Consider the following 9,887-nt stretch of genomic DNA (forward strand, 5'->3'; position numbering starts at 1 on the left):
GGACTCCCTGCTCCACCTCTGCCCCATTGCCTGCTCAGCCTCTGCCCTTGAGGCCCCACTCCCGCTTGTTCATCTTCCCCCCCCCCGGATCCTCTTTCTTCCCCCCCCCCCCCATTGCTGAGCTCCCTCTGCTCCAGGGCTGGGATGGGAGCTGCAGCCTGACATGGAGGCTGCCTGCAGGTAGGAGGTAGCCCCGGCTGAGCAGGGGTTGGGGCGGGTTGATGACCCAACACCATCCCCCACCTTCTGGGGTCTGGGCCCTTTTACGACTGTGGTGCCCTTCGAAATATCTGGGGGGTGGGAGAGGCTGGACGGGGCTGGTTGGGTTCCTGGTGTGAGTCAGAGCTGCCGGAGGGCTGTTCCAGCTGGCGGGCCTGGCCAGAGCATAGAGACACCCCAGTGCTTTCCCTGCCCTGGGGGATCTGAGGGGGAGGGGTGGTGCAGGGCCACAGCACCAGCTCTCCACTACCCAGGGTCCCCCCCTACTCTGGAAGAGCTCCCACCTGGGCATCAGGTCTCCAGCCCCTGTGCATGGGGGAGCAGCACAGGCTCTGCAGAGAGTGGGGGCCCTTTGAAATCAGTGGGGTTAGTTGTGCAGTGCGGCAGCAGAACAAGCTGCAATTAATTAACCCTCAAAACACCCCCACTGAATTGAAAACACAGAGCAGTGAAATGACTTGCCCAGTGTCATATGGGGTGTTGGCATAGCCAGGAATAATTCTCAGGATCTGCTGGTCCCATATTCTAACCACTAGACCATCTCAGCTGGGCAAAGGAAGGGCTGTGCTGTCCCTCACCATCCTTTTCTTTTTTTCCCAGGGATGAAACCCACAAGAGGGGGCTGTAGCTACACACAGCACATGGATCCTTGGGATCCCACACGTGGACTGGCATTCACAGCACTGCCAAACCCACCCGGTCCCAGCACCAGCCTGGCCTGCAGCCCCGTCTACACACACATCTGAGTTTGTTGCTCAGCTGCTTTGCTCTTAAAAAGGGGCACTCCTTGCCTCACTTCCCTGCACGTCCCTGACAGCCAGGGCAAGGGCAGCGGGCTCCGGTATCCTGAGGCTGTGTGACCCAGGCACTCTGCTTTATAACTATATATGTAGAGAACTACGGTACTTGACATGGGGATTTCTATGGGTGTTTGCCGTGTTTACTCTAGTATCTTGGTATAAGTCAATTTGTTCTAATATCCTGGCACAAAGGTGTGTGCATTAGCTATTGAGTCCCTCCAGGAACCTTCGAGTACCGTCTTGGGCAAAGCAGCTCATTAAAAGCTACTGATTGCTGGAGTCAATTATGACATTAACTTTTCAAGGTAAATTGGCTCTTTTCCTGCCTTTTTTCCATTGTTAAGAGGTTGTCATGCTGGCAGCCCTGGAAATTGGAGTTATTTGCCCTCCAAAGGGGTACAATATGGGCACTAATGGAGGAGAGACACGCACCCTGTACTGGACTTGCCACCTCTAAGGGCGAGGAGGAGTTCATTTGCCATGGTCCGTTCAATTTCTTGGTGTCAGTGCTGAGATTTCTAAGCCAGGTGGGAGTGGGCTCTTGTGATGTGGACATCTGTCCTTCTGGACTAGCAACACCCACACATTGCATGTTGGCCACCAGGCCCTCATCAGACAGCGATGACGCTAGGGCCCAACCCTGCAAAATTCAGCGCTCTCAAATCTGGAGCTCAGGACACACACAATATACCAGGAGATGCTCAGCACCACACAGAATTGGATCCTGAATCACCGCTAGCTCAGAATTAACCCACTGGGCCTGATTCTCCCTTGCCTTGGAATTTGTGCAGCCGTGACCCTGACACAGCGTGAGTGCGGGATGTGCAGTGTGACCCCAGTGGTGCGAGTGAGTGGAGAATACTGACCATTTTACACCCACTTGGCACAGGGGTGTGTAGTATGTGAGTTGTGAGGCAATCAGGTCTGTTGAGCTTTGTGCTGATCCTGATGGCAAATCCTGGTGAAATGAGCATGCCGGGCCACATTCCCAGCGCTCTGTGCTGGCCCCAGGGCTGGTGGCACACTATCCCTACCAGCGGGAGGAGAGACGAAATATCTTGTTTGATGATTGCATCCTGTGTTTCTAGAGGGCTTGCTATCTATGACAATCCAGATGTTTCCTGTCTCCCCACAGCTGGGAGCAGCTATTTGCTGACTGGCTGGAAGTACTTCCTAATCCTAATGTGTCGGTGGGGATTTCCCTATGGAATCTGAGGGAAATTAACTTCCAGGCAGATTCTCTTCCCAAAGCCCTGATGACCATTTCCCCCTCTCCCTGAGGATGAGTGCCGTGTGAAGGTCATGTAGCCCAGCACCTCTGGGCGGGGGTGGAGCCTGGGCCTCTAGTTCTGAAAGCACAAACCTCTACTGCCCGAGCTGCGAGATCCAGTTCCGTTAGGAGAGGCTGTAGCCAGCTGATCAACCTGTCTGTGACCCAGCCGCCATTAGCAGGGACAGAGTGCCACACTGAGTGGGTCCCACGGGTGCACATCCAGTGGATTCAGAATGCTTGGATATGATCAAATCAGCTTTGCTGTGATGCTGGCACCTCCAATGCCAGTGTGGCTGGAGGCTTCCTGGTGTGTGAATGAGCCATTTCCTGTGAGCGGATGCTACCCTAGGCCATGACCCCTTGCATTTCATTCGGTGCCTGAGCTCCGGTCTAGCTGGTTTAGTAAGGAGTTTGGACACCAGAGCGACAAAAGAATCCAGAATTTATAAACAAAAAGGCAAGTGGTGTGTGCCTAGATTTACTGAACCTGGCACAGGAGGTAGAGAGCAGCCAAGTGAGGCACTGACCATTAGATGCTACCAGAGGAGCCGTAACAGACACCTCCAAGGCTTTGCCTGCTTCGCCTCTTCCTTACACTGGTAAAAGAAGTGGTTCTTGTAGTGCAAAGGGGCGGTAAAGGTGCCCAAACCAAGCAGCTGAAGCTTGCCCCAGTGGCACGTCAGAGGGTGTGGCTAGGGGCCAGAGGGCTGCTCTGCTCCGGTGATTCCTGGCAGGTGGAAAGGCCCTGTGGGCGCTGTTACTAGCTTGCATAAATTAGCGCAGCCCCAAGAGATGCCCCCTATAACTCAAATTCATGCCCATCAGACTTGTATGCTGCAGCTCGCAGTCTGGGTGTGCACGTCCGAATGTTAGGCATGGCACTGTGCTGCTCTGGTGTACTGGCTGTGTGCCTGCCTCACATATTCACATGGAGCAGGGGGCGGCTGTGCTGCTCTCCGCGTCTCTCCTGCCCCGAGCAGCTTGCCACCTGCTGCCAGGAGGGACAGCGTGGGGAGGTCAAGAGGACAACTGGCATCTCCGGGTGCTCTGTACCTGCAGCGACCTCGGGGGCTCTGTGCAGGGCCAGCTCCAGGCACCAGCTTACCAAGCAGGTGCTTGGGGCGGCCACTTCGGAGGGGGGCGGCACGTCCAGCTGTTCGGCGGCAATTCGGCGGACGGTCCCTCACTCCTGCTCGGAGCGAAGGATCTCCCGCCGAATTGCTGCCGCAGATCGCGACTTTTTTTGTTTGTTTTTTGTTTGGCTGCTTGGGGCGGCCAAAACCCTGGAGCCGGCCCTGGCTCTGTGGCAAGAAGAGCTGAGGGATTTCTTGAAATAAATATTTTGAATGACTTAGAAAAGACGACGTTAAATTGTGACTACGGTTGCTTATCGCATCCCAAGCCCAGTGATTTAAAATGAAGGGAATTAAAAGTTAAGGTTCTTCATAACTCATCATTTGAAAAACACAATCTGTACATTTCTCTCTCCCTCCCCCCCCGCCCCCCCCCCCCAATAAGGATTCCAAGAAGTGAAATGAGGTGATCTAGGGTAAAACGTTTAAAAATGCCTCAGTGACTTAGGAACCTATGTCCCATTTTCAAAAGCGTCTTAGCACTTGGGGCCAGATTTTCAAAGGTATTTAGGCATCTAAAGATGTAGCTAGGGGCCTAGTGGTGCTGTTAAAAGCAACTAGGAATCTAAATCCTGTTGAATTAGGTGTCTAAATACTTTTGAAGAGCTGCGCCTTAGGCACTCTTGAAAATTTTATCCATAATCACATTTATCCACTAAAAATGTAATTCATGCCTCAGGCTGCTAAAACTGTCATATACAGCCTTAAGTACCACTACACTAACAGATAAAACAATTCCCTTTATCTGTAATGTTACACAAACAAGCTGTGTTTGCTATAGGGAAAAAATGCATTCATTTACAATATCTTGTGTATTGTTTGTTGGAAAGAACCTTACCTGGTCAATGTAGTTGTTTATGGTCTTACATTTTTTAAACACATTCACATTTCTTAAACTTTGACATTAATTTGATTTAAAAAAACCTAATTATTAAATATGTGGTTCTGTGCTACTGTAACCCACACACCTCCTGGGTGTGGTGTTCTGTTCCCAAGGGAGGGAGAGTGTGATTATGAGTCTGATCTACAGCCTTAGCTAACAGCCATATGGCTTTTAGCTCATGTGGTAGAGGCTCATGTACTAAGCTCCACAGGCCCCAGGTTTGATCCCACCCACTAACAACCGGGGGTCTGTCAGTGTTACAAGTGGGGGCTCCTCCAGGATTTCAACTGGGAAGTCTCTGAAACTCTGGACGTGCTTCCTCAGCTAGGGGAAGTATGTAACCCACACACTTCCTAGGTGTGGTGTTCTGTCCCATCCAGTGGCACTGAGACGTCTTCACTACCCGCCCGGATCGGCGGTAGAAAATCGATCCCCGAATCGACACACGTACTCCACCAGCCCAGGTAGGAGTAAGCACTGTCGACGGGGGAGCCGCGGCGGTCGATTTGCCACCGTCCTCACAGCGAGGTAAGTTGGATCAGATATGTCGAATTCAGCTACGCTATTCCCGTAGCTGAATTTGTGTATCTGAAATTGATCCCCCGCCCCGTAGTGTAGACGTAGCCTTAGAGAGATTATGAGTCTGCTCTACAGCCTTAGCTAGCAGCCATATAGCTTTTAGCTCATGCAGTAGAGGTTCATGCACTAAGCTCCAGAGGCCCCAGGTTCGATCCTGCTCACTGATGATCAGGGTCCATCGGCGTTACACTAGTACGAAATTTAAGTGAATGTCAATGGACTTCATTTCATCCATTTATTGTGTAGTCTGTGGTATGTAAAATAAGTGGTCATAATTAAGGCCGCATAGGACAATTTAACATCATAGTAACATCATTAATTACATTTTGAATAGAAAAATGTGATTGTCATAACTCTTTGGGATCCTTTTTGGAAAAAAGGTACATTTTCCCAATGAATAGTTATGAAAACCTTTAACTTTTAATTTCCTTCATTTTTAAAGCATTGAGTTTGGGGTGTTATAAGCAAACTTACCAGTAATTTCACATAGTTTCTTGTAAATCATGTTTCATATTTTCATTCATGTTGATCTTTTCATTCAAAGTAATTTTTTGGTCTACAATCAGATTGGAGGAAATAGACCATACAAGTTTCTTGAAAGTTGCCCCTATTCTTTGATAGATTTTGTAAAGGGGATATGTAAACATTTTTAAATTCTGCAGCACTGGACATCATATGTACACTTGTTTATTCTGTGGTTATACTTCAGAGACTATCAATTGCTTGAGATATGTTTTATTTCTGTCACACTTATAAGGACCCATTACAGAAGTATCTGAGGACTTCACAATCTGAAATTTGCTCATTGTTTTCCTTTACTCATTTGAACTCCAAGGGAAACATGCTTGCATTAAATAAATATGGAAAATATTAATAAGTTCTATGCAACACCATATAACTTCTGTATTATATATATAATGTTATTAAATGAAAACACTTACTTTACCTTCAGTGGACTCACACTGATCCTCTGCTGATGTGTGTCCTTTTTCAAAATATTTATTTTCAGGTCAGCCTGTGGTGCCTCATGGGAGTTGTAGTTTGATGGCTTTATGCCCCTATTCTCTCTTACAGGCAGCTGGACTACATTTCTCATGATGCATTGCAGTCTCCCTCTGACTCAGCCCTGTGGTGCATCATGGAAGATGTAGTCCAGCCACTGAGTCCCGCCTGAAGTATCTGAACTACAACTCCCAGGAGGTACCACGGCACCTGAGGCATATGCAGTTTAATAGTGAACGGATTCAAAAACAAATGTTTTAATGTTTCCAAATGGAAACGTATTAGAACTTTCCATTCTGTGCAGAAGTCAATATTTTGACTTTTTGTCCCAATTCAGGATGAAAACAGACCAAGAAATGTCCGACTTTTTTCTCATGGGATGCAGATTCCAACATTTTCTCAGCTCTAGTTCCCAGCTAAGCTGCCTGCCCATAGTTTATAGCATGAAGTGAATGCCCTTGAGTCTCCAACCTTCCCTTCCCCTCCCGCATCTATCCAGCAGAGCCGAAGCCCCTCCACAGCTCCAGCAGGGTTTCCTCCTTCACTAGGGAGATGAGGTTGGCAAGCAGTCCCCTCTGCAACTGCAGAATCACTGGCCTGGGGACCATGGTGCTGTGAATCCCTTGACAGTGTTTTGTCTTCCCTCAGGGTCACCATATGGAATTCATTCAGAGGAGGCATGTTCAGAGCAGAGGATGGGGAGGCGGGGGTGGGAGGTGGCTCTCTTCCAAAAGCCACTGCTCTATCTAGGTTTGTCAAAGAGACATTAGGGGAGAGCAGGCACCTGGCAGCCTGCTGGGAAGAGGAGCCTGGGTTCAGCTGATGTTTCAGTGAAATTGCTTAAGAACAGCTCATCCGTGGGAGAGTCTGATCCCGGCCAAGTTGCCGAGGCCTGGGTAGACGTGCTGCAGAAGTGCTGGTAATGTGAGCCCCAAGTGCTGTAAGCTGCTTTCCCTGGCACGACTGTTCTCTCTCTGATTTCAAAGAGTCTGGGAACGTGGGGCGGGAGGGGGGGCTCACTCTCAGCAGAGCCAGTTCCCCCTTCTCCTCCCTTTTTTCAGTGCAAAGGTGGCTCAGAGCTAGAACCCGGAGAGTGTGAAATCGGCCTATGCCTCCATCATCCTCAATCCTACCTAACCAAGCAAAGAGCAGCGGACGCTGGCTAGTTACTGAGCTGGCTCACAGCACCTTGGGATCCGAGCGCTTCCCCAGTGGTTCTAAAGAGACAAACAGTGTCGAGAAACTCTCTCTTCCTCCCCCAATTTGTGGGAGGAAAGTAGGATAGTGGATTGTTTCCTTAAGTCTTGTTTCTCTCTCTCTTCTTGTCACAAATGCTGAAGGATCATTAGAAACAGCTACATTGTGGCGCACGATCAAGCTGTCTGAACCTCGTGCAACAATACATTTATTTGGTAAGGTTCACCCTGCTTCCTGCTGGGGAATTGTCTGAACACGTGCCAAGAGTGCCATATTGCTGTGCTATTCAAGGGGGCTGCATGGATTTGGGGAGAACAAACAGTCCCCGAGTTGTGTCGGAGCCAGGAAGTGCAGGGAGGCAGGAAAGGAGAACAAAGGAGGGATCCAGACTGTTTCCAACTGGGGCTAAGTTTTGGGTGATGGTTCCATTCCCACGGATTTGCCCAGCCCCAGGTCTCACTGATCGGCCTTTGGCACGTGAGAGAGGAAGGATGTTAGGGGTTAGGTTTGGGCTACCTGGGTTCAATCAATTCCCTGCTCCACTGCAGATTTCTGTGTGACCCTGGGTAAGTCACTTTGCCACTGAGCCTCAGTTTCCCCATATGTACAGTGGGGATAACCACACTGCCCTGCCTCGCAGGGGTGTGTGAGGATAAATACATTAAAGGTTGTGAGGTGCTCAGATACTCCAGCACCAGCGACCTTAGAGTTACTTAGGAGAGGTAGAAAGCCACATCCAGCAGAGACAGGCGGAGCTAGCCCAGCTGCTGTTGACAAATCAGTTTCCCAGTGGCTGGTCCGAGCTCTGGTGGGTACAAGACAGAGGCTCCTGGAGTCTGGCCACGGTCAGCACGCTGAGTGTACATGAGGTGCTGAGCTCCAGCCATAAGGGGCACACAGTGGGAGCTGAGCTCTTTTAAACATCTGGCCCTGCTTGCGGGTGCTCACTGAGCACTTGTAAAACATGTCCCTGAGTAATGGTGCCAGTCTGGCCCCAGAGGCTGAGCGGTTCAGTGGGCTCCAGCGTCCAGCCAGCAAGTGGCAGACAGCCTGCGGTTGCCCTTTGTCGTCTTCCCCATTTTGATGCCCAGGTTAGACTGGATGCGCGGAGCTCCGGGCTAGGGCTGCCGTTCTCTTCTCTGTCCCTGCCAGTGCCATGATGACAGGCCCGGCAGCCGTCCTCACCACCCGGTTACACTAAGTCACGGAACATCCCGTGTTCAGTGCTTGGCCTTGTCAGTGATCCAAACACTGAGAACATGCTGCCACCCAGGTGTCTCTTCCCTTTGCTTGATCCCGCCATGTTTACAGGCAGGTGAATCCCAGCAGCTCTGTAGAAACAGCTCTGGCTCATGGACATCACAGAGAATCCTGGTTTGGAGTTACAGCCACCAGGATCACCTGGGCAGCATGAGGCTCCCCTTTGTTCCTCTGCTTGTGGGGTTTTTTACCCATTGGAGGATGGCCCGGTTTCCCCTGCTTATCAAGGGGACATGGTATGTCACTTATCAGTTGTATGCCGTAGCGCTCAGAGCCGCAGACAGGTTCAAGGCCCCATTGTGCTAGGTGCTGTACGCACAGAGAGATTGTCTCTGCCACAAAGAACTTGCAGTTATGCTTTATTCCTTGGGCTCATGCAAATGCCACGGCCTTCCCGTGTCCTTTGCGGGGGGTTAGTCAGCGAAAAGGAGCCGCATCTCTGTCTCTCCCTCTCCCTCTGACTACATGGTCTCTGGGTGCACAAGATGGGCAGTGGGAGACAGTAGGATTTTGGGGTACACAGGGAGTGTGCTGTGGTGAGCTGTGGGTGACATCAGATGCATCCCTCTCCAACTCCAAGGGCTCCAGTAGTATTAGACACAGGCCTTGTTACTGACCAAATCCCATTGGGAGCCTCACTGGATGGGCTAAATCTGATTCTCCATCCACACTCTGCAGCCTTGTGACAGAGAACTTGGCCGGTCACTGGAGCAATAAAGGTACAACTGAGACTGCTGCACATCAGACTTTCTTCCTAGCTCAAAGGAATGCAACCCTACCAGTACGGGAAGGGTTGGAGAGGGTTATGGAGCAGCTCCTGGCCTTTCAGAGAGGAACCTTGGTAGGGTTCTTTGGAAACCCATTAGCTGGTGGGTTTCCATAAAACACTTACTAAAAGGGGAGAAGGGAGCTGGAATGCGGTGGACCTCCCTGGGGCAGCTTTCGAGAGGCAGATGCCTTCTCAGTGTCTGGTCATAGGCCTGCTGGGAATTCAGAGCTAGGATAGCCGGCCTGTGAGATTGGTGATATACCTGTCATATATTTAAGGCATCTTATTTTGCAAGCAGTTGCACTGATTCTAAGGAGAACGTCCGGCCCAGAGAGAAGGAAGCTGGAGAAACCACTCCTGGGTCCAGAGCTGAGTGTCGCGGCTGCAGTATGGTGGGGGTTGGAGCATCAGTCAGACCTGCCAAAGCAAGCCCAGGCTGGTGACACCAACCTGGGTGCAGTGAGATATTAGTACGTAATGTGCTGATTGCCCCAGTGCCCCAATGAGCCTTCTTCCATCCCAGAACTAACCCATCTGATCTTTCAAATGCCAGCACCTAGAAACCAGCACAGTCCTCACCAATTCTCCTGAAAAGGGGCTGCTTCTCCATCTGCCCCAAGAAGCAGGACAGCTTCTTTCTCCTCCTCTAATCTCAACTGAGGGGAAATGCTTCTCCCATCCATAGCACATCCAAACCTCTGTAAACAGCAGAAAGATCATGGACAGATACTGGCCCTCAACTCAGGCTGGTGCTGCCTCTTGCCAACGAGGG

Source organism: Emys orbicularis, chromosome 13 (assembly GCF_028017835.1).
Source record: "Emys orbicularis isolate rEmyOrb1 chromosome 13, rEmyOrb1.hap1, whole genome shotgun sequence".
In the NCBI taxonomy this organism is placed as follows: Eukaryota; Metazoa; Chordata; order Testudines; family Emydidae; genus Emys; species Emys orbicularis.